General features: G+C 37.7%; 1 protein-coding gene across 2 annotated transcripts in view; it reads left to right on the top strand.

Moving 5' to 3' along the window:
* The first annotated feature begins 7675 nt into the window (after positions 1 to 7675).
* Positions 7676 to 23994, top strand: part of grik4 (glutamate receptor, ionotropic, kainate 4) — a 464566-nt gene continuing 448247 nt past the window's right edge. The window contains exon 1 of one of the 2 annotated variants that reach the window (XM_067450733.1): positions 7676 to 8389. The gene's annotated coding sequence lies outside the window, so the exon portion shown is untranslated. The remainder of the gene's footprint in view (positions 8390 to 23994) is intronic. The other variant, XM_067450732.1, reaches the window with a different exon arrangement.

The following is a 23994-nucleotide window of genomic DNA, read 5'->3' as shown; positions in this document are numbered from 1 at the left end:
ACAAAAGCTCCACAGCCATGATCAGTTCTCTCTATCAATAGGAGCAGTAAACATACAGACGTAGATAAAGAACTCATTCTTATGTTAGATGGGCTGCAAAAGCAGCCCTGGTAAAGGCTTTTATGAGTGCAAACATCATAATACAGTGTCAAAACGGTTGCTCCGACAAGGACGACCATGACTGATTTCCAACTCTAGAGATCCTTTTCAGTACCAGAAGTGTCACCTCTGTTTTGTCCAATTCATTTCTCATCTCAGCCACATTTGCGCGTGCTGCACTGCATCTTGTCTACTGACGGTAGAATATTGTTTGAAATGCGGGGATCATTTACGACTAATGCTCTGCAGCCTAATGTGCGTCTGCATTTTGCCCCAATGCATCATTTCTTCAAATGGAGCTCTTGATTGATAGCCGGCGCCATTCCAAACGCCATCCTGTAATAATGCATCACCTGTTGCGATATGGTTTGCAGTTTCTATTTGAAATTATTCTGTGATAATGAAGTGCAAATGCTCTTGGTTCTGGCACGAGATTGAACTGCCTCAATGTAACAACCTTTCTACAGGCAAATCATCTCCTTTGTCCCTCATCTCGGAGTTAATAAATCTAGGTGCTATGAAGGGGAAAGGCCATCAACAGATTGTCTTTTGCCATTGTTGATGGATGAAATTTCACAGTGATCCCCAACTCCTCAATGTAACAAGTCAGTGTGTTTGATAAAATAAGAAATATCTGTGCTCCAAAGATGATAACACAGGGAATCGTATTCATCACCCCAGGAACAGACGCACACTACATCTGTTTACCAACACATGGGTTGTCTTAATTTCTTTCAGCATAAATTTGCTTAGCCTGTAATGGAAACACAGTCTTAACTGGTACATTTTACAGTCACATTCTGTTGCTTTGGTTTCAGTGCCAGGCAAATCAAACGATGCCTCAAATATTCATATTTTGCATGACAAGTAAAGTGTATAAAGATGAAATTTGTGGTACAACAAACAAACATGGAAAATGACATTTCAGATTTCTTTTCGATTTAATACAGAACAAATCTGCTGCCTCAGGCTATAAGTGAAATAAAGTTCAAAAGTATTAGATGAGAATTTTCAAACTTGGCTCACTTAGATATGCGTAATGTGAATGTTAAATCATTGGCTCGGATCATGCAGTTACAATTGATTTGGGTCAAAAGTGTCAGTACATCTTTAGAGATTAAATGTCTGTTCTTTCTGTTCTTTTACTGACAAGGTGAGTATGCCTTTATGACAAAAAAGTGGATTTGCAATTGTACATTTCTTTACACTTGCTAGTCCTCTCCTCTCTATAGATGTCATGTTTCACATACAAGGAAGTCTCATGAAGAGTCTCACTGGGAGAAGGCATTTGACAGGATACCTAGAAGTAAGTACGCCAACTCAGAATAATTCTATGGAATTTAAATAACAGTTAAATATTTTATTGGTAGCTGACATCATTTAATGCAAAAAATAAAATTAAATTAAAAATAGGGTGAGACATATTGTGATTTTTTTTTAAATCAAATTCTGCTGATGGGTTAGTGATTTGACATTAATTTGTCCAGAACTATTAATGCAACCAAAAAGATATTATCAATAACTCATGCCAGGTTTATGTTCTGCTTTCTTGGACTCTTAGTTTGGACTTCTCACCTTGTTTTCCTGTGTCCTGCGTTCCTGCTCTTACTTTGTCAGTTGCACACCAGTTTCTAGTTTCCTCCCTAAGGCCTGGTTTCAAAAACAGGGTTTAATTAAGCCAGGATTAGGCATTAGTCAATTAGGACATTTAAGTAGCTTTTATAAACATGCCTTAGAAAGAAAGAAAGAAAGAAAAAAACATTACTGGTGTGCATCTTAAGACAAAACAATGGCACTGACATATTTTAAGATCATGCATTTTAGTCCAGGCTTAAGCATTGTCTGTGAAATAAAATAAAAATTCTTAAAATATCAGATCATTTGACCTTTTTATGACAAGGCAAGGTTAGTTCAAGTTGTGAACTATGTGGTGCAAATCCTCAATCATGTTTTTATTTAAAGGGATAGTTCACTTTAAAATGAAAATTCTGTCATATTGATCCTCAAGTTGTTTCAAACCTGTATGAATTTCTTTCTTCAGCTGAACACAAAGGAAAGTAATTTGGAAGATTGTCAGTAACCAAACCGTTAACTGGAGCCATTGACTTCTATAGTATATCTTTCCCCCACTATAGAAGCCAATGGCTCCAGTTAACTGTTTGGTTACTGACAATCTTCCAAATTACTTTCCTTTGTGTTCAGCTGAAGAAAGAAATTCATACAGGTTTGAAACAACTTGAGGGTCAGTAAAGGATGACAGAATTTTCATTTTAAAGTGAACTATCCCTTTAATAGTTAAAAAAAAATGTTGCCTTTATATTTTCACCTTGAAAAATATATTTTATAACGTAATCTTAAAGGGTCCCTATTATGTGTTTTCAGATATTCCCTTTCATGCAGTGTGTAATATAGCTGTTTGCGAATGTAAAAGGTCTGCAGAATTTTAAAGGTCAAAGTGAACAAAGAAGTTATTTTCTATTAAAAGAAAGAATCGATTCTGAATTGCCTTGTCTCACTTCAATAACATTCATACGTAACAATGTAAAAACAACTCAAAATGCCAGCCAATGGTCTTCATTGGCTGCCCGCTAAAAACCTACTTTGACCCTATACTTTCGTGTTGTGTCATGCACTTTTCTGCTCTGCTCTGCAAAAGCAAATTCTCTTTGTAAATACTTCCAAAGGATGAGCAGTTATTATTACTCACATTATTACTGTTTTACTGAAATACTACTGCAAATCAGCTGTTGCCACTATTACCTAAAACTCTATTAATGCAGATTGCCTGTTCTTACTTATACTAATGATAAAGGATGGAGCAAGATTTTGTTTTACAAACTTTAATGTTGTGATTCATGTTAAAGGTGCACTATGTAGTATTTTTGCAGTAAACTATACAAAAACCACAAGGCCAGTGTTGTATATTTGGTTCAGTTGTGTTCTTAGAAGATCCCAAATGTTTTAAACTATTTGTAAATTGTGAGAATTTACATTTTAACCAAGGAGCCGGGACGTCTGAGGGAGTCGCCTGTCAATTGCGTCATATCTACGTTACCCTCGGTTTTCCAGTTTTATTCTGCAGAAATGCTTTACTCCTAGCAGTGTGAACAGCAGCTGCTGAGCGAACTCACAGAGTAACATCCTAACATCATTTTAAACACACTTAAATGTATTTAAATATGATAAACAGAGCTGCGTTACCTCATACTCATGACAGGAAAAGCGGAAATGGCACCGTCGACTGTGTCCCGTCATAATAAAAGTCGTATTGCTAGTCGTATGTTTGCGTAACAATCGCTCCAGCGGCCTCGCTCAGCTCCCTCAACACTCGGTTCTCAAGAAGGCGAAGCTGAGCTATAACACATTAAACTTTCGCTGTATCCGGTCGGCAAAACTCAGAACACTTCTTCCCTTCTTAAAGGGGGGGTGAAACTCAGTTTCAGTCAATCTTGAGTACCTATAGAGTAGTATTGCATCCTTAATATCTCCGAAAAGTGTTTAGTTTTATTATATTTATAAAAGTCTTTCCGGAAAAAACTAGCAGCTGGAGGCGTATCGTGGGCGGAGCTAAAGAATCACTCGCTCTGGTTGCTTGCGCGTGCACCCTTCCCGGGAGAAGAGCCCGTACGGCCCATACAAGGAAATTCCGCCCTGTTGACGTCAAGCGGACTCATACTCGCAAAAAACCTTTCAGAAATGTGTGAGAAACCGGAAGGTGTATTTTTTACACAGAAATACTCCATCAAACTTATTTTTTTTAAACTGTGTCCATGTTTAGAATGGGAATCCAAGTCTTTAACAGTGTAAAAAGCTCAGTATTGATGAAACAGCATTCTCCCCCCCCCCCCCCCCCGATTCGAAAGACCACCGTTTGCCAGCTTTTTTATTTTCAAGTAGCACGCAGCTCTACAATCATTATGTTAAGCCCCGCCCACCGACTATATACACGGTGATTAGCCTGACCAGATTTTTTTTTTACAGCTCAGACGTGTATTGAGAGTTGCTAGACACTCGCGGCAGATTAGATTCTGCGCTCAAACATGGCACCATCAAATTACACCTTTGTTTTGAATAGGCGCCCTCTAGTGGACGGAAAAGTTACATAGTTTAGCTTTAATGCTCTGTTATTGATAAAGTTCCAGAATGTGCCCTGCAATAAATTAGAAATATATAAATTGGCTTGTTCATGTACATTGTTAATGCTGATGGTGAGGAATTACAGTTGCAAAATCTCAATGTACGACAAACTGTAGAAATGTCCTGTTTAAGTCGTTCTTGCGATGGTGGTTCGGGTTGAATAAATAGTTTCATCATCGGACTTGTGAACGGATTGATATGGTAAAATTGATGCTATTGCTGTGGTCTTCACAATGTGTACGATCGCTGGGCTTAAAGGGTTAGTTCACCCAAAAATGAAATTTATGTCATTAATGACACCCTAATGTTGTTCCTCACCCGTAAGACCTCCGTTCATCTTCAGAACACAGTTTAAGATATTTTATATTTAGTACGAGAGCGTATCTAAATGTATGCACACTATACTGTCCATGTCCAGAAAGGGAATAAAAACATCATCAGAGTAGTCCATATGTGACATCAGTTAGTTAATTAGAATCTCTTGAAGCATCGGAAATACATTTTGGTCCAAAAATAACAAAAACTACGATTTTATTCAGGATTGTCTTCTCTTCCGTGTTCCTCAAATAAACGGTCATGAATCAGTGAATTGCCAATGTCACGTGATTTCAGCAGTTTGACACATGATAGAAACTGCTGAAATCAGTTTTTGTCCTTTGTAAACCTCCAAAACAAAATTAGGAACCTTTAAAATAGCATAATAGGACACTAATCTTTATTGTGGCATGGCTTATTTGACATGAATCCAGAAATCTGTGGAGATTTGAAGTCAGTTTAGCAGAGCTTTCCGCTGCCCCTTTCCTCACCCCTCTCTGGGAGTTCAAAGTGTGCGACTCGACTGGAATGACAGGTTGCGTGATTGGTGTGTGTTTGAGGGAAAAGGTCACATAGCTTGACATCTATTCTTATTATCCAGCAGCGTAAATCGACTCCGGACCCCATGTCAAGAAAACGTGGATTAGATCTTGCTAAGATAGTAAAGGGCTCTGTAAGAACTTGGTCTTCTCTAAGGCTACATCATAAAATCTGCCGTGTCTCTCTTTGCACAGAATCACAGATGCATATCTCCTAAGTACAATTATGCGTCCGTTTAGCCTAAATCTAGCTTTCAGTCCGTGGAGATTTGTCCTCACTTAGCAGAGCTACAGCCTTGCTGATTCATAGGCAGTTCTAAAGGGATGCTGACACACAAGCTATTGAACACCTGCACTGCTCACTGACTCAAGGTTTAGAAAATGCATTAAATCTTAAATACATCATTAAGGGTGGTGAGATGAATGAGAGGCCTCATTAATTATCTGCAAAAACTTGCAGGGTCTGTACATTTTGTTTTTTACGGACAATGATTAATAATTTCTGCAGTGCACGTGAGAGTAAGATTAGGCTGTTATTTATTTGTGTGTAGTGCAGACTATATAACCATTTCAAGTGTTCTGAGAGCTGTTGATGTGACGAGAAAGAGTGTCTTTGATCTCATGTTAATGTGTGAATTTCCTTTTTGGGCAGTCTAAATTAAACAGCTCTCATCTACTGCACCCCTCATCTGGTGTGTGTATGAGTTTCCTGATGCTGACAACCTGTTTCCTGAAATATGAATTTCTACTGACAATCATGTGTTTCGTTTTGGTAAACTCTTATTCAAGCGTGATGATTCTCGGGCAGAGTAAAATTTGCAGAATGTTCAAAAATCCATGTGGAGTATGGGGAGTAGGCTATATGTGATTCATGAATTACTCATTGGCACCAAACAGAGAGCACTTATGCCTAATGCAAATGATCAATGCGCGTTATGTAGGCTACACCTGATGAGAAGTACGGGGGATCCTTGGCTCACAAGTTACAACATGATGTAGCAAGAAAGAGTAGGCTAGTCTTGTGAGTGGGCTGCTTTGTTGCTTGTATCATCGCTGGGAATTCAATTTAACAATATACAAACCGATATATTTAGGCTGCATGACGTTAGGTCGAACGTGCTTGAACGCTGCAACATTTTCCTGCACTATTAATAGCCTATACTCAACACGGCTACAAAAGCGCAACCAGTGTAGTTTGATTCCCAAACGAACGACTCATATGAGTCGGTTCTTTTTAGTGAATCAAAAGGACAGCGCGCTATTTCGCGAGCGAATGAAACTTATGAGCGGCGTTGTTATAATTCTAAATTAATTTAAAAAAAAACTACATCACTGCCAGTGTTCTCCAATTTGCAACTCTTTTGAGACAGTTGTTTTTAGTGACTTAGAATCTACCGAACGCAGTGAAGAGGGGGAGAGCCAATTTCCCAAAGAGACTCTTATGAGTCAGATAAATTTATCGAATCAAATGTTGTCTGAATCAATCGGAGCGGTCCCCCAATTTACTTAATAAACGTTTTGTTAATTTCGTCATGTCCGAATCAAAATAGTCCACTTTTGTTTACTGTTGTGTAGGCTATATGTATGCTACTTACAGCAATGATAGAATAGCCTACTGGTAAAGTGTGGGACACTTTCTGATAATTTGTCTTCTGCGTAATATCTATTATGATCATCATCCAAATGACTTAGCCATACTATTTTAAATAGCGTAAGAGCTCTACTAGCCTATACAGAATGATGATGATGATAATAATAATAATAATAATAATAATAATAATAATAATAATAATAATAATAATAATAATAATAATAATTATAATAATAATAGGCTAGCATAATAATACAATTTTAAACACATTTTGGATGACTCTTCCACAAACATACAATGACCACAACCCCCCCCAGGCACTAGGCCTACTGTCAAACTGGGTCAAGCTTTAACCTATTGGCAAACTGGGACACTCAACTCAAACACATTACATTACTATTCAAGTGTAGGCCTAATTAATAAATATACACTGGCCTATTACAATATAACCAACAATAACACTGTAAACAAAAAATTATCACATCTGTCCCAGCAGTTTCACCATCCCTCCCTATCACCTGCACACAATATTTTGCATTGGGTTTAATTTATTTTAAAAATAGGAACGTTCATAGTGAATGCATCCACATATAAAACTAACAACAACAACAAAACGTAACTGTCCCACTTTACCCAGTGTTCCACTTTACCAGTATCCACCCTAATCACAAGGCTTATATAAAATTGTCTATTGTAGGCTACAATAGACTATTTTATAAAGGCCTACTCAAAATGAATAATTAATTAAATTTGACTGTCTATTTATGATTGTTTAATTCTTTTATTTAGAAAACAATATTAGAAATATGTCGAGCAAAGTAACACGTTTTGAAATAAGTTTAGACCTGTTTGTTAATGTTAACATAATAATTTATCACTATTTCTAACAGACTGCTGAGGGCAGTAAACGCGGTACGAATTTTCCTGATATTTCCGAAGAATTTTGGAAAATAATCCTAGGCTACTTTAATGGAATCGCCAAGTTATGAATTGAGAGGATATTGAATCGCAAGCATAGTCAATCGAATGTTTTCGATTCCCATCCTTATATTTGACAGTCTAACTTGCATTTTGATGATTGCTAAAGGAATCATCCAAAAGCAGAGATGCTTTGAGCTGAGCTCGTGTGTGTAGAGAAGAGAGCATGCAGGAGCGCGAGCTGTATCAGTGCGGGTCCTGAAGCAGAAGAGAGAAGAGAGCTTACCGGGCTCTTATCGCACTCGTTTAAAACCTGTGTTTAAAGCTACTCGTCTCTGGAAAGAGGAAGGAGGAAAGTGAAGGGAACAGAGCAAAAGAAGACCACCAACCGATGTTTGACTTAATTTGACAAGAGAGAGGATACCCGTTTCATTTCTCACTGGGATGCGGATTTTCCCCCTTCTTTTCTTGACAGCGTGCGTTCGTCCCGCATCGCTCGTATCACACGGATGTACGGAGAAAACAATTAAGATGAAGTGGCCTTCGAAAGTAGTTTTTGACGGCGTACCGCTGGCTAAGGTTTTATTTTTTCTTTAATCGTGTTCACCAGCGTTGCACCGGGCACTAGGGAACGGTGGGAACTGACAGGGCACGCGCGCAGTGCTTATAAAACAACAGCTGATCATTGAAGATCACATCAAGCCAAATAAAACACTACCAGAAGAATAAGCACCAGTGATATTGTTATACATAAATCGCGGAGGCATAAAAACGACGAGCTTTTAAACAGGTAAGACGATTCGCATCATTGCCAATGCATTCTGCATTATAGTTTATTCAACATGTGATGGATTGGATTGCACGGGAAATTGCTATAGATCGTAAGACTTTAATGTGTTGTTGGGTTTTAGCCTACATCATTTTAATTCTGTGGACACGCGGCAGAATCATAGATAGCCTCCTCGAAGCAGCATGCCAAATCGGCTATAAATCCGCTAAACTTGAATATCATTGTGTGCAACTGGAAACATTAAGGACTCTTGTCTCAAATGAATTTCAAAGTAAATTAGCACATTTCCCTCCCGATGTTCTGTATTAGTCACAGCAACAATTGATAGTCAATGAATGAACACGGCATGATTTGCATGACAATTAGATCATTCTTTTGAAATAATTTATTATAGCCTATAAGTGGTGCTTGTTTAATCACACTGAGCACGGGCGAGTTACTATAACAAATGCTGGTGTAGCTACTGTTGCATATGCATCCAGCTTTATGAAAAAATCGCCATGCATACAGAGATTGAAAGAGGTGAAGAATACGCCTGTGACGCAAGAAACTTAGCCTAATTGTTGTGCTCTGTAGTGGTTCCAAACAGAACATTCAAAGTAAGATATTGAATCCTACTCTATTTAAGTTAAACTCAGATATATGGACTGAAACGGTTGGTGGTTATCTGTTTGTGTGTGCACAAGTCACACGTTACATTGCATTAGGTTGTGCAACACGTGTGCCCTAAACTTTGCAGCATATGGTTCACCTTTTACACAGAATGACAGATTCTCTGAATGAATTGAAATCCTCCTTAATAGTCCTGAAATAATATATTTGAGATATTCGTCGGGTTGTGTTGAGGGCTTTTTGGCTGAAGATGAGAGGGTGGAATGGGTGTTATCTTTGCACCCCCTGGTGGATAATGGCAAGCGAGTCTGTGCTGTAAAAAGTCTCTTTCACAGTCATTATTTGCCTTTAATGTGAACTTACAAACGGCAACACAGTCTTTTACAAAAGTGATTAAATTCTCATGTCAAGCCCCGGTGTATGACTGATTCGTGAAAAATAGTGGAGTAATAGGTGAATAGTGTAGGTCACACTACGCATCATTTATAACAATCAGATGATCCCTCGTTCAATAAATGCAATGAAGCAAGAACAACCTTAAACTGAACTGCAAACTATTGCTGTGAATTTTGATTTATCTCAGTAACTAGAATCTTTTGAATTCGTGGCCCTAAAAGATTATTTCACTCATAAAATCAGGTGGTTCTCTGGCAGCTACGTTGTTATGCCTGTAGGTGGAGACAAGCGAGTGTCTTTTGTGTTTTAAACGAGTCACTGAGTCATTCACTCAACCGATTCCTTAACAAACACAGATGCTGTGTTTGACATCGGTCCCTACACCCTCACTCCCTATTCCCCATTACTCCACTAGTCCATTGGAGTGAATGAAAACGAGTGAGTGAATTCAGACACTGAGTATGCTGGAAGGGCTGCCCATTGTGCATAGTTTCTGCTTGCAGTTGAATAATTATTTGAAACATAGCAGCTCCAGTAGTAGGCTAATGAAAAGATTCATCTTGAACTCTGCCATGGAAACTAGCATGTATAAAAACCATAATTAAACAATTCAATAATCAATTGAAAAGGAATTTATACCTGTATGATATTACCCTGCATCAGCACGGTTTAGAAAATGGATGGATGTTTGGCTGAATCCGAAATCGTCTCCTAAACCCTCGTCACTATTCCCTAATTAAGGAGTGAATGAAAACGAGTGAGCAAATTCGGACAGCCTCGGTGCAATGTGGGATTGAATGAGTGCACTCAATAATGTCCACTATGGTTTTGGACACCACTGCAAATGCCTATCCCCTTAAATAGTGCCCTATTTAAATGTATAGGGGCGCTCTCGGATTCAGCCTTTGATTCAGCTGCGGCGTCATCTCCTGGCGAGATGCAGGATTTCATTCAGCGCGTGACTCATTGTGGGTATTTTCAAGCCGTTGAGCGTACATCGGTTGTACACTTGTTATTGCGGTGCATTGTTGTGGGATTGATTGAATGAGTGCATGCAATGACGTCCACTATGTTTCGGACACCACTACAAATTGCTGTCCCTTCAAATAGTGCACTATTTAAGGGATTAGGGGGCGTGTGCCAAAGCTATTGGCTTGTGCCATAGTCAGAAAGGAAACACGGTAAATGCGTCTTTAGATCAATGAGTCAGTATGTGAAGGAAAACTTAATTTACTGAATAGAACCTTGAACCAGAACCAAACAAATGTATTCCAAGCATCAAAAAAAGCTTTTGAGGTCACTCATCAGGTAGTGACGCACTCATGGACAGGCCCATACAGAATCTGCTCTTTTTCATTTTCTGTGCTGATTATGAAGGAAAATATGTGGAATCCTGCAGATTAAGTTAAACAAATATTACTCAAATATCTTAAACATATCTAAAAGTACTCCGTATAACTCAAATAAACAATCATGATAGGTTGATTAACAGGTAATCATAAGCTCTGAAAATACATTCGGCATCAGCCTGCTTTAATCGGGTCACATTTAATGTCTTCATGTTGTAATGTGTTACTGTCTTCGATGCGGTTGTTGTTTGTCTAGTTGTTGAGTGGCAGCAGCTTCTCTAAATGGCAAATGCTTTTCAGTTTGGAAGACTTTTCTCAAAGTATTTTTTTCCATATGGGTGCCTATCAAATGGAAGGCTTTACTAAAAGTCTGCTATTAGACCATTGAGGAATTCAAATATAAGCAGCGGATATATGTATTTATTCACTCATGTGAAGAATCTCAGGACTAATTATATATTTGATGTAAATGAATGCAAATATTGTTTGCAAATAGTTCCAAATAGATTTATTCCCAACTAGAATTAGACCTAGAATTTTGTTCACTGTTCTGTTTGACGTGGTTATGGCCTTGCTTTGAATTTTGAAATAAAAATTAAAAACATTTATTATTTCAGTATTACATAATGATCAATTTCTATAAGCTATATGTAAAAATATAAAAAACAAAAAATTAGTAGGCAAGAGAAGCCTATATTAACCATTCATGTTCAGAAAGGAATGTTTAAATTCAGAGGAACAGTTCATGAAGAACTGTTAATAGTAAAGATTGAGAAGATTGGATCAGTTGTGCTCTTGTTTTTTTTTGTTTTTTTTTTGGTGGAATACTTAATGCGGTCCATCCTGACCCAGAGTCTACCTCCAGGGTAAATGGATGGAGTTTGAGACCCCTGCTTTAAATCGAGACATCCTTTAACAGAGCTTAGAGCTTGGCAGCCGAGATATGCAGCCTTACTACTTCTGATGCATGAAGCACCCATGGATTTACAATTTTTTTTTGTTAAATAGTTATAAACCATGAAACAATAAAAAACTATGAGGTGAATCGCAGAAGTACAAACTTTGATTTTGTGCGAAAAAGTTTTTAGAAATGGGTAAAAAGACAAAGGTACAAGACTTTCCAGGACTGGCTTTAATGAGGGAAAGAACTTCAATCCCATGAAACGTTGTGAAGGACACAATACAAATAAAAGCAATGGTTAAATATAAAACTACTGATATAAATCAATTGAATACGTATATAAAAAAAACTGTTACATTATTTGCAGTGCTTCATGGGAGTGGGTATGATCCCTTAAAAATTGTAAAAACATTAGACTTTTTTTTTTTGAAAAGTCAGGGTTTGGATTAGGTTTAGTTACTTGTAATTATGTAATTTAATAATAATTAACTGTTATGACTATAGTAAGTACATGTGGTGACATGTAACTATGTTAGTAGTATATTATATATTATATATAATTGGTAATGTAACACTAGGAGGAAAGAATTCTTGATAACTGGCATAATCTGAAATGTTTCATCTGCAGTGTTGTGCTGTATTTCCGAGGAACAAAGACATTTACTTTATCTCATGTATTATTTACTGGCATATTTATGTTGCATGTAATAAAATCTGCAAAGTAAAGTTTGCTGCAGGCATGAGCATGCTTGGATGGCTTTCCAGAAGGCTTCTTTTATCATCTTGTTGTGGAATTGCTTGTAAATGTCATTTTTTATTTTCCAACTGACTTGTGAAATAAAATAAAAATCAGCACTGGATAATCAGCATAAAATACTTTTTCCCATTCATTTTTTTCAGTCCGTCTTTATTTGTGGCATACGTTTGGGTCAGGAGTGCATGTTTGTCTGAACAGTGGATTTATCATTTTTGCAATTCTGTTTGGTGCTACTAATGTACATTATGTTATATGTATTGGCACTGGTAGTGGGTCTGCTGTAGTTCAGTAATATCACACAAGCATGTGATTATAGCTAAAGGTGGCTGAAGCAAGTGCTTCTTGGACTGGTACCGCTTATTTGCATTTGTTTTCATAGAAAGCCTGTCCCTATAGACAAGATTTGCACAGCAACTGAACAAACACGATTAAAAGGGCATACAAAGGTCCGCACAAGTTTGGAGCCTGAGTGCCTGGCTGCTGGTAGCGCATAAGTATATGCACCTGACAGAAAACAGAGTAAGATGCATGATCTCATTGGATGCCTGATCAGTTGATGGATAGGTCATGGAGAAGCACAACTCTCTGTTGTAGCGAAGGTTAACCAACATGGTGTGACGATTTGTCAGTATCCATGAGAGCGGTCTCCGTAGAATTGAGACAAGGGCATCATTCAGCACTTTCTGTGTTGAGGGCCACTCACAGGACATTTACCAATCTGAGCAACACCCATGAGACCAGCCCTTCACAATTTCAAAACTCAGTCCATTTTCCTAACTAATGAAAAACCTTTTTGTACAATAATTGATTGAAGAACAGCAGTGATGCTAACAAACATGCTTCTGTGATTTTCAATAGGGATGCACAATACACCAGACCAGTATCTTATTTGTTTTATGTATATATATATATATATATATATATATATATATATATATATAGTTGAAACTAGTTGAAGTTCGAAATGGGGCAGTCCTGAAGAATGATAGGCCTGTCTTTCACTAACACTTGTATAGTGGTGGACTTACAATAAAACACAAAAGCAATCACTCAAAATCATGAAATGATAAAACCATACAGGATTGGTTCTGCACTTGGAGCCTCCAGCAGCTAAGGCCGTTTCAGAATCCATATGTCAGTCAATGAGCAGAATATAATGTCACAGAGCATGACATATCCATATCTCTTCCACTGTGTCTAGTATTGATTCTGTGGTCAGTAGTGTTTAAGTGAATTTTCCAGGCCTCTAATTCAGAGCAGCCCATACAGCGCAGTCAGTATTTTATAGTTAATAATTACTGGCACAAATCAGTTTAACCCAGTTGAATGGCTAAAAATGGCAGCTGCTATGTTATTTTCCTTGAGGCTTGCACAAAATATAATCCTTCGCGGTTTATTTAGCTTTATTATTTTATGTCGCCAGGGCCTGGGTGGTATGACGATATACACCGATCAGGTGTAAGTTTATGACCACCTTCCTAATATTGTGTTGGTCCCCCTTTTGTTGCCAAAACATCCCTGTCACATCAAGACATGGACTCCACTAGAAGGTGTGCTGTGGTATCTGGCACCAAGATGTTAGCAGCAGATCCTTTAAGTCCTGCAAGTTGTGAGGTGGGCCTCCATGGATAGGACTTGTTTGTTCAGCACATCCCACAGATGCTCGATTCCATTGAGAGCCTTCGCTCCCTTCGTGCATCAGTGAGCCTTGGCCACCCATGACCCTGTCGCCGGTTCACCACTGTTCCTTCCTTGGGCTACTTTTGATATATACTGACCACTGCAGAGTGCTGACCGGTAACCCCCCACAAGAGCCGCATTTTTGGAAATGCTCTGACCCAGTCGTCTAGCCGTCACTGTTTGGCCCTTGTTAAACTCGCTCAAATCCTTACGCTTGCTTATTTTTCCTGTTTCTAACACATCAATCTTAAGGACAAAATTTGCACTTGCTGCCTTATATATCCCACCCACTAACAGGTGCTGTGTTGAAGAGATCATTTGTTATTTAATAAACCTGATCAGTGTATATCATTATAAAATCATGTCTATTTGTAGAGCTTTTGCTATATTGTGTATATTGCAGTATGTAAATATATAGCACTACTGACACTTCAGAATGATGAAATGCATGAATGAGAATATACAGAGCGGGACGTACTTGATGTTAAAAATAGTTATAAGTGCAGTATATCCTGAAAAGCAACTGCAGTGCTTTTGCTGACTGGTACACTCTGCCAAAGGATTTGCACAGACAGCTGCCTCTATCAGAAGGTGATTGTGAATTTGGATGAATCTTGATGTTAAAAAGTGTTAAGTACAATAAGTGTTGAAAAAGAACTCAATGCGGTACACAACATGCACTGACTGACACAAAGTGTAAGGGCATGCACAGTTCTCATTCACGTTTTATTCCTCTTTAATGGTTGAAAACCCGCAGTTATGTCAAAATGCCCGGACTGTTCATGTAAACACAGTCAGTTATGTCTTAAGTGAAAGTAAACAGCTGGGTTTAAACTGGATGTGTATCTGTATAATAGATCAGTGCATTTGGTCTTAAAGTGACAGCAGCCTAAAAAACCTGCTGCTGCTCTGTCATTAATGTGAGTAACTTACTGCTCTTGACTGAATAAGGGTTTTTTGGCTATAATAAGAACACATTTATATTTCATAACTATGTTGTGATATATATCATTATCGTGAAATTAAATTTCTCATATCTTGAAATAAGATATAGCACAGAGTTGCCACCATTACCCCCTGTCTTATGAAATATCATAATAGTCGACGTAAGAGTTTAAATGTAGGAAGTTTTTTTTTAAACATTTTTTTATTTATTTTTTTACAGACATTTGATTTCAGTGTTTTGGCTGTTGAGCACATTCTGAATGTCACCACCCTCTGAAAATGCCTCTTTCATGTTGCCCTGGAAGTGTCAGCTGTCAGATGTGTCTCCAGCTGAGTTTCCTTTCAAGGCTATTTGAGGTCACACCAGCTACTTTTTCTGCAGGATATAAGTCACTTTTTTATCAATTTTTTGCAGCACCTTTGTAGCGCATCTCATCAAGTTCATGCCTAGTCGTTGCCATGACAGCAGCATGACAGCACCACTTCATGTCACTCTTGTGATGAGAGCAAATGACGAGCATATATCCTATAAGACATAGTTGAGTTTTAAGTCTTAATATATCAGAATGATCAAATAATGCGTCTGTCAACTGCAAAAAAAATGGACCAAGGATCTTTTCTAAATCAGCGGATTCCTTACAGGAGATATATAACTGGTGAATGACTGAAGTAGCGCACTTTATCTAATGCTTTTGCTTGAACGAAACACTTCTGCGTTCACTTAACAAAGAACATAAATGATCGTTGTGATTTAAATAATGTGACATCTTTTAATTGACTGATGAATTAAAGAAATGTGTTTTAAGAATGACCTTGATGTTTCACTTAAAAAACACCATGCTGGTCTTAGTTAATGCCTGAGGACTTTTTTCATCAGTCTTGGTAACATCTAATTTTTCTTTCACATCTCAAAAGGGCCTTGCTTTTCAACTGGTTTCTTTTAAATGTTGTCTAATCATCCTGCCATGACTTCTTTTTTCTTTTCTTTTTTTTTAAAGTAATATTTCCACAACATGGTCAGCCAGGAAAAAAAACTTTCCCTGTTTCCCTGTTTCTAATTTTGGCAAAATGTTTGCCAATTATGGTGTGAAATTGCTAGCTGTTGTTTTTAGATATGGCTGCATGATGGAGGAGGCTCTGTGAGCAGGAGCTTGACTTTCATTTTTTCCCATTTTCTGTTTCACTGATTCCTTCAGTTTGCCAGACCTGAAAATTAGCATTGTCGACATCAATTCCCACCAACTACCCTAAGATTTCACCGCCTGTGTGTCCATGAGACCTTAAAGCCTTAAAGATTACATTGATATACGAGTTAAACTTTTTTTTGCCACATCAATATAGTTTGAATTATTTATATTTTGATACCAGGCTGTCAAGCAAATAGTCCCAATGATCACTCACTTCATCAGTTCAACAGCGGTTCTCTTCCACTATGCCGGTCTTAAGTCGATACGTGGAGATGTCTGTACACTTCTGAAGGATTCCACCTCCGCAAATAAGCTTTCAGGCTCAGAGAGAAGTTCATTGGAGACAAATGGTGCACATTTCACAGGTAGGCCTTTGCAACCGCTGAGATTTGTTTCATTGCTAATGGGGGCTGAAGTGCCGGGGCCCCAGGCCATTTGCTTTTTTGGAGTGGCAGTCTGAGCGAGAACAGCCAGCATCTCTTAACAGTTTTACAAAAAAAAAAAAAAAAAACACAGGCTCTACAGATAGAATCTCTAATGCCCACAGGGCACTTAACGCACCACAGAGGTGACTACTGAAGCCGTCTAATTGGCCGCCCAGGCAAAGCCATATGGAAGCTACCTGGGTGATTGACAGAGGCCATGGAGAAAAGGAGATCCCAAGCGGAAGGCTGGATTGTCCTGGCTCCTTTTTAATCATGTCGTTCAGCATTGTCGATAAGAGATGTTCTGAGATTAGAGTTCAAGGAGGACGGCCTTGCACCGCGACTGTGGGATTTACTCGACATGTGGAAGGGATGACTGAATCAGTATTCAGGAAGGAGGAGCAGAGGGTTACAGCAGAAGGCTTGAGCCTAGCCCTCTTTTCCATATTAAGAATGGAGATCACATTAATAGTATGCAGATCACATTGTTTTTGTAGAGTAATGATGTTCAGCCAGACTTGTGGATTTACTACAGCGTTTATCAGTCTGATGTAATTTATGTGCACTACCATTCAAAAGTTTGGGATCAGTAAGAAATGTTTTTAAAAAGAAGCCTCATTTGCACCTTAAAGCTACTGTATTAAAAGTACAGTATTGTGAAAAATTATTAAAATTTAAAATAGTTTTTCTGTTTGAATATATTTTAAAATATAATTTATTCCTGTGATGGCAAAGCTGAATTTTCAGCATCATTACTGCAGTCTTCAGTGTCATATGATCCTTCAGAAATCATTCTAATATGAGGATTTGCTGTTCAAAAAAACATTTATCATCATGTTCAAAACGTTTTAGGATTATTTGATAAGTTCTTTATTCAAAATAAAGCAAATTTATAAATGTTCCATAACTTTTGATCAATTTAATTTGTCCTTGTGTAATAAAATTCATATTGACCCCAAACTTTTGAGTGGGCACTCAGGTAGTGTGTATATTACCCTAAGTGTGGTTAAATTCTAAATGTGGCTTTGCTCTGACCCCATTTATAGGAACTGTATGTAAAAAAATGTATTTCAATTAATCATAAAATGACCCTGATATGTCACTTGACATTAAGAAATCATGTTAAATTCAAATACTTATATCACTGACAACAGTAGTCCGGCCAGGATATTGTCATTTAAAAGTTGTTGTTGCAGCCCTCAACTGATGTTGATGTTGACATGTTGTGTTTTGGCCTGAAGCGCCACCCTCCACCTATCTACCAATCACAAAGTCAGTAGTGTTTCGAATCCTGGTAGCCAGATCTCCTCTAGGTAGCACAGCTACAGCTACAAACATTCCTGCTGGATCCTGCAGCCTATCTGGCAACCTCGAGTCAGGGGGAGGGGGAGAGGGGATACACCGCTCTACAGTCATTTGAAAGTAATTGCAGTACCAGTTTCGGCCACAATCTTACATACACTTCCTTTAAAAACCCAAGTTGCAGAGTCTTCAGAATGTAGTGTCCCTGTATTACCAACACTGCTCTGTCCATTTCATTGGAACTTTCCTAAGTTCCTATGTTTTTGTTTTGGATCCCCAGTTTCAGTTCATGTCTGGCTTGTGACAGGGTCATTATCTTCCAGGACCTGTACAAAATGTGGATCTTTGGACAGCCCAAGGATGGTAATAACCATGAGGAGACAAAGACATCAAATTATTGCCACTGAGATACCGGTCTGGCTTGTCACAATGCGCTCGGTAAACCACCAGTTTTGCTGCATAAACTGTACAATTAAACAAATTAACTACAATTGACAAAATAATAAAACAATTAGCCAACAATTTGCTTTTATCTGCGATTCATTATAGTAGCTTCCACAGTTAAGAGATCATTGTGAATCTCAAGAATATCTGTAAAAACAAAGATTAAAGATTTTTCCTGTGAAGTTAAGATTAAAGTGCAACAAAGTCATCAATACAAAAGCATATTGAAGGATTCGGATGCTGCAGTGGGCACAGTTGATTTAATTAGCAGGAAGTGGAAGTGACATCAAACCACAGACTGGAAACTGTCTAGGAAAAGTTGTCCTTCAAAACACTTTCAGCAGTCAGACTTAAAATGGCATTTGAAGTGTTTACTTCTGAAATGTGACATTTTATTCACTCAACTTAATGCCAGCTGAAAAGGAAATGTATTATTTAACACTAAATTAAGGCCTGGAATGCGTATTAAACATTTAATTGTTTTCATTAATTGAAAATAAGCTGAAATAAAATCTAATATAAACATTAACTTAAAAAAGGTTTAAATATAAAATAAAATTAAACTAATATTCAACTGAACAAACACTAAAATAATAATCTTGAATTCTTTGGCACTTTGAAGAAACTTTTATTGCAAATTGCTAATAATATTTTTCTTCATTTGTGTAGGTTGTCCAAACTCAGAGCTGCAGTTTAGCTTGCCAAAACTACTCTTGTTATTGTTCAAAACTTAGATGTGTATTAAAAACCCAACTTTGATTCATTCTTTGTCATGCATACATAATGAATTGGGATAGTGCAATATGGGAGTCAGGCACAGGGGGAGAAGGCAGCTCATTAGTCACTGCTTCCCCGAATCTTCATTTGTGTTACCAGATGCTGGGCCTCATCGCAGATCTCATCTTTAATCAACTGGAGAGCGAGAATGACGCCTCTCTCTTTTAAACCGATTGTTTAAAGAAGAGTCGCATTTAATGCCACTCACCGTGTCATCGCTTGCTTGCTCATTCACCCGTTCACTTGTTCTGCAGGACTGCGATGCTCCGCCGTTCTTATCAGTTCAGCCCCTCCGTTCCAGAAGCGAACGTGACACTGGGCCGACAAAATTTGGCTTCGTCCACTTAACCCCAGCTGCACTATGACAGCTTAGATGGGTGTCTCCTCTTGGGATAATGACACATTTACCATTTAAGTTGATCGGGTCAAGTTGGGTACTTCACAGAATGGAGAGAAAAGCTCTATCTCTGTTGGGTCCCCGCTATGTATCAACGTGGATTTCAGGTCAGAGCAGTGAATGAAGTCTGACTGTTAAGAGTTGAGGAACGGTTCACAGACTGGTGTAATCACCCTTTCCTGGTGAACAGCTCTCCACTCTGATATATAGCCCAGTGTGTGTTGTATAAACATTATGGCTTTCAGTCATAGCACTGTGGAGTCACCGCAGTAATCGTTGGACTAAACATTGTTCCTCAGTTTGTGAATCCACCAAAATAGACTTAAAGTTTGTAAGATCTCGTTATTGTCAAATTGATTTAATAACACACTCTTAAAAATAAAGGTATAAATATTTTGGGTTTCTATATGATTTTTTTTGTGAAAACTAATTTCTCAAGGCCAAATTATGCTATTTTACAAAGTCTTCATTTTGCTTTTCGGGTCTACATAAACATAGTTTTCATGCTTGAATGTTCAAAAAACACATTATTATTCACATATTTTACACACAGGTGGTGGAGAAATAACTTCTTTTTATTTTATACGTTTGAGTATAAATTAAAGTCGCCATGAACATTTTTGAGAATCGACAACCTTTATTCAATTATTATTAAAAGATTTTGTAAGCATTTTGGGTAATCGTGTGTTTTATTCTCGATGACACAGTGATATTTTGAGTTTCTATTTCTTGAATTGTATCAACTCACATTTTTAATTTCAATAAACTCAAAATGTTTAGGCAACCAGGGTACTTACTTTTTTAAGTTAAAACAAAAATATTTAGTGGGGAATATACAATATACTGCGGTCCAGAGACACGATACGAGACACATGCACATTTTTTAAAAATGCAGCTTTAAATCTCTTGACAAACTAAAAGACATAAATTACATTTCTATGTATTCAAAATAAAAGCTATAGATGGTAATGAATGCCAGATTGCTTATTTTGTTCAAGATAAGGATTTAAGTCCACATGTCATGCAAACAAGAAACTATGCTTTTAATCACAGGTCGAGAACTGTCATTCCAATCATGCAACTTTGCAATGCTGTTTGTGAATGTCCGTTGGATCTTTGGTTACAGGAACGGCACACCTTGCGACCATATTTGGCTAACGATGCTTTTGGGAAATGCTCTGATTGGGCGGCTGGACCAGTGTGTTGTGATTGGTTAACTGCTTCAAGTGTGTTTAGGAAATGTCATGTAACTCAACCAGGCCTCAATCCCCCCAACCCCCCCCCCCCCCTCCCTTTTTTTTTTTTGCATATGTCTTGGGTAGGTATTATTTACATGAGGAATATTGTGACCTGTATGTACCCTGAAGAAAACTCAGAAACAGTGTGTACTGTTATGGACAATAACTCCCTATGGAGTGGACTCTGGGCTTTGTAGCCTTGCAGACCTTTTTCATGCTCTAACAGCAACATTACACACTAAAGAAAATTGAAAACGCAAAAAGCATAATAAGTCCTCTTAGTCCTCTAAAAACTGTTTTGAGATATTGGCGCGCATGATCATCTTCAAAGCATTACTTATAGCAGTATATTCTGTACTGAATAAGTGGTGTTTGCTAAGGTGAGCATCACTGTTACTATTGTTCCATTTTTGCTGTGTCCCATCATGCAGTTGTGCTATGGACCAGAATAAGGCCTTGTGACTTGCTGTTGATAGGTTTTGTGATCAGATATATGATTACGACTCCTGGCAACCATCCACAACATCCTAACGTCTTGGAGGCGGCATTTGTATTGGCAAGCACCTATTGAATTTTCCTCAGATAATAAAAAAAGTCATTTTTCATGCTACATGTGAATTTAGGCTTCACAACGTTTATAATGAACAATGTGAAGAGTGGATGTTCATTTTGAGACTTGCTAAAAATGGCATTTAACCGTGCTCTTAAATGTAAATAAAGTGTTCTTAAAAATTAAGCGAGCTTTAGATGGCTGCCAAGGTAACGTCGAGGAAATGAGCTTTAAATATTAAATATACAAAATCAACTGACAGATATTGGATATGTATTGAGTACACTTCCCTTTTATGTTTAGACTACCTTTTGATGTTATAAATGTATATTAAAAATGACAATAAATATTGGCAGACAAACTGCTTCCGATATGTTGTACATACATGTAGCTACATTTGGTAAAGTTGCTATGAAACAGAAATATCGACATCTTTTTTCAGTATTATGATACATTCAAGTGAAACAGATTATCGAAAAATAAATAAAATGTAGGGCGGGACTTGGTTTTGTACATCTGTTGTTGATTGGATTTTAAGGTGGGGCAGTAGATTGAAATTTTATTTTTTAAAAATGGAAAATAATAAATATATATTGTTTTAAATAAGATCGATAAGTGAGTTCTCATTTCATGTAAAAATTTTTTTTAAATATTCAGGAAATCTTTACCTTGAACATCAAGTTTTCTTGATCACAAAAGCTTCTGCAGCAATTAGATTTCTCACTTTTTATCTATACTTGTAATACGCATTAATTCTCGGTGTGTGATTTATGCCGCATAAATGTATTGGCTCTGGAATGAACAAGTAATTAACAGGTGAGAATACACATAAGTGGCAGTCTCTGTATAAGAACTGTCACTCTGTAATTGCCCTTATTTCCAACATGGCAGGAAACGGCAGCTTCTAATGGTATTTCAGTGTCCATAGCATACACACTCCTTCTATATCTGTCAAATTAATGAATTGTCTAGACGCATAGGGATTTATGTTAAATAATGGAGGAGGAATGCAGGTAGCACCTACCCTGATGAGTCCTCTACATCTTTTCATCTTCTCTTTCTCTGTCAGATAGCTTTACAGGAGCATGCTGCCATACAGGCTTGATTGATCTTCTATGCTTGAATGGAATTTCCTAATTTTCCAAACACTAGTAGTCCGAACAGGCTGCTCGCTGCCCCGTTATTTGTCATGAGAGCTGTATCGTAGTGAGTTATTTCTGTGCTTTTTTGGACTGCAGACGGTAGTGTGTGTAAGAGAGCATAGGCTGTTATCATCGACAAACAGTGAGGGCTGAGATAAGTGGGATGCTTCAGGCGATTCTTTCTCTCTCTCTCTGTTTTACTCGGTACACTGTCTCTTTACAGTCCAACTCCGTTTCTTTCCGTTCCCCCAGTTTCTTTTGCACATGCCTCACTAAACCCCACCATACCAAACTGTTATCTATCTATCTATCTATCTATCTATCTATCTATCTATCTATCTATCTATCTATCTATCTATCTATCTATCTATCTATCTATCTATCTATCTATCTATCTATCTATCTATCTATCTATCTATCTATCTATCTATCTATCTATCTATCTATCTATCTATCTATCTCTCTGTCTGTCTGTCTGTCTGTCTGTCTGTCTGTCTGTCTGTCTGTCTGTCTGTCTGTCTGTCTGTCTGTCTGTCTGTCTATCATCTAGTTTCATGAAACCATGAGAATTTTCTTTCTCATGGTCTGAGAGTACTTTAGGTGTCTTTTGGCAAATTCCAGGTGGGCTGTCATGTGCCGTCTGGCCACACTACCATGCAGGCCTGATTGGTGAAGTTGCTGCAGATATGGTTGTTCTTCTGGAAGGTTCTCCTCTCTCCACGGAGAAATGCTTCTGCTCTGACAGAGCAACCATCTGGTTCTTGGTCACCTCACTGACTAAGATCATCGGGCGGCCAGCTCTAGGAAGAGTCCTGGTGGTTCCACACGTCTTCGATTTACGGATGATAGAGGGCACTGTGCTCAATGGGACCTTCAATGCTGCAGAAATTTTTCTGTACCCTTCCCCAGATTGGTGCCTCGATACGATCCTGTCTCGGAGGTCTACAGACAATTCCTTGGACATTATGGCTTGGTCCAAATCATGTCCAATACACTGCATTTACCACAGGTGGACTCCAATCAATGATGATCAATGGAAACAAGAGCACCTGAGCTGAATTTGAGTGTCATGACAAAAGCTGTAAATACTTATGTAATTTTTTTTTTTTTTTTTTTTTTGAATACATTTGCAAAGATTTCTAACGAATTTCTTTGACATTGTGAAATAGTGAGTTTTTCACGTATAATTCATTATGGGGTATTTTTTGTAGAATTGTGGAATAAAATAATGGATTTAATCCATTTTGGAATAAGGCTGTAACATAACAAAATATGAAAAAAGTGAGTGCTGGGAATATACTTTCTGAATGCACTATAAGTATTTTTATTAGTGCTCAATTAGTAGTCAATTGATTTAAAAAACTTTACGTTTTTCTGTCAGATTTTTTTCTGCCTAACAGGTAGGAAATATACGGAAACTGAATGAAGTTATCAAACAGTCTGCACTGAATAAATTATAAATGAAATGATGTAGATTGATCTTTATTAATCATCATTAAAGCT

This window comes from Pseudorasbora parva, chromosome 8 (genome assembly GCF_024679245.1).
Source record: "Pseudorasbora parva isolate DD20220531a chromosome 8, ASM2467924v1, whole genome shotgun sequence".
Classification (NCBI taxonomy): domain Eukaryota; kingdom Metazoa; phylum Chordata; class Actinopteri; order Cypriniformes; family Gobionidae; genus Pseudorasbora; species Pseudorasbora parva.
The sequence above is the reverse complement of the archived record's forward strand: the minus strand, read 5'-3'. Positions and strand labels throughout refer to the sequence as shown.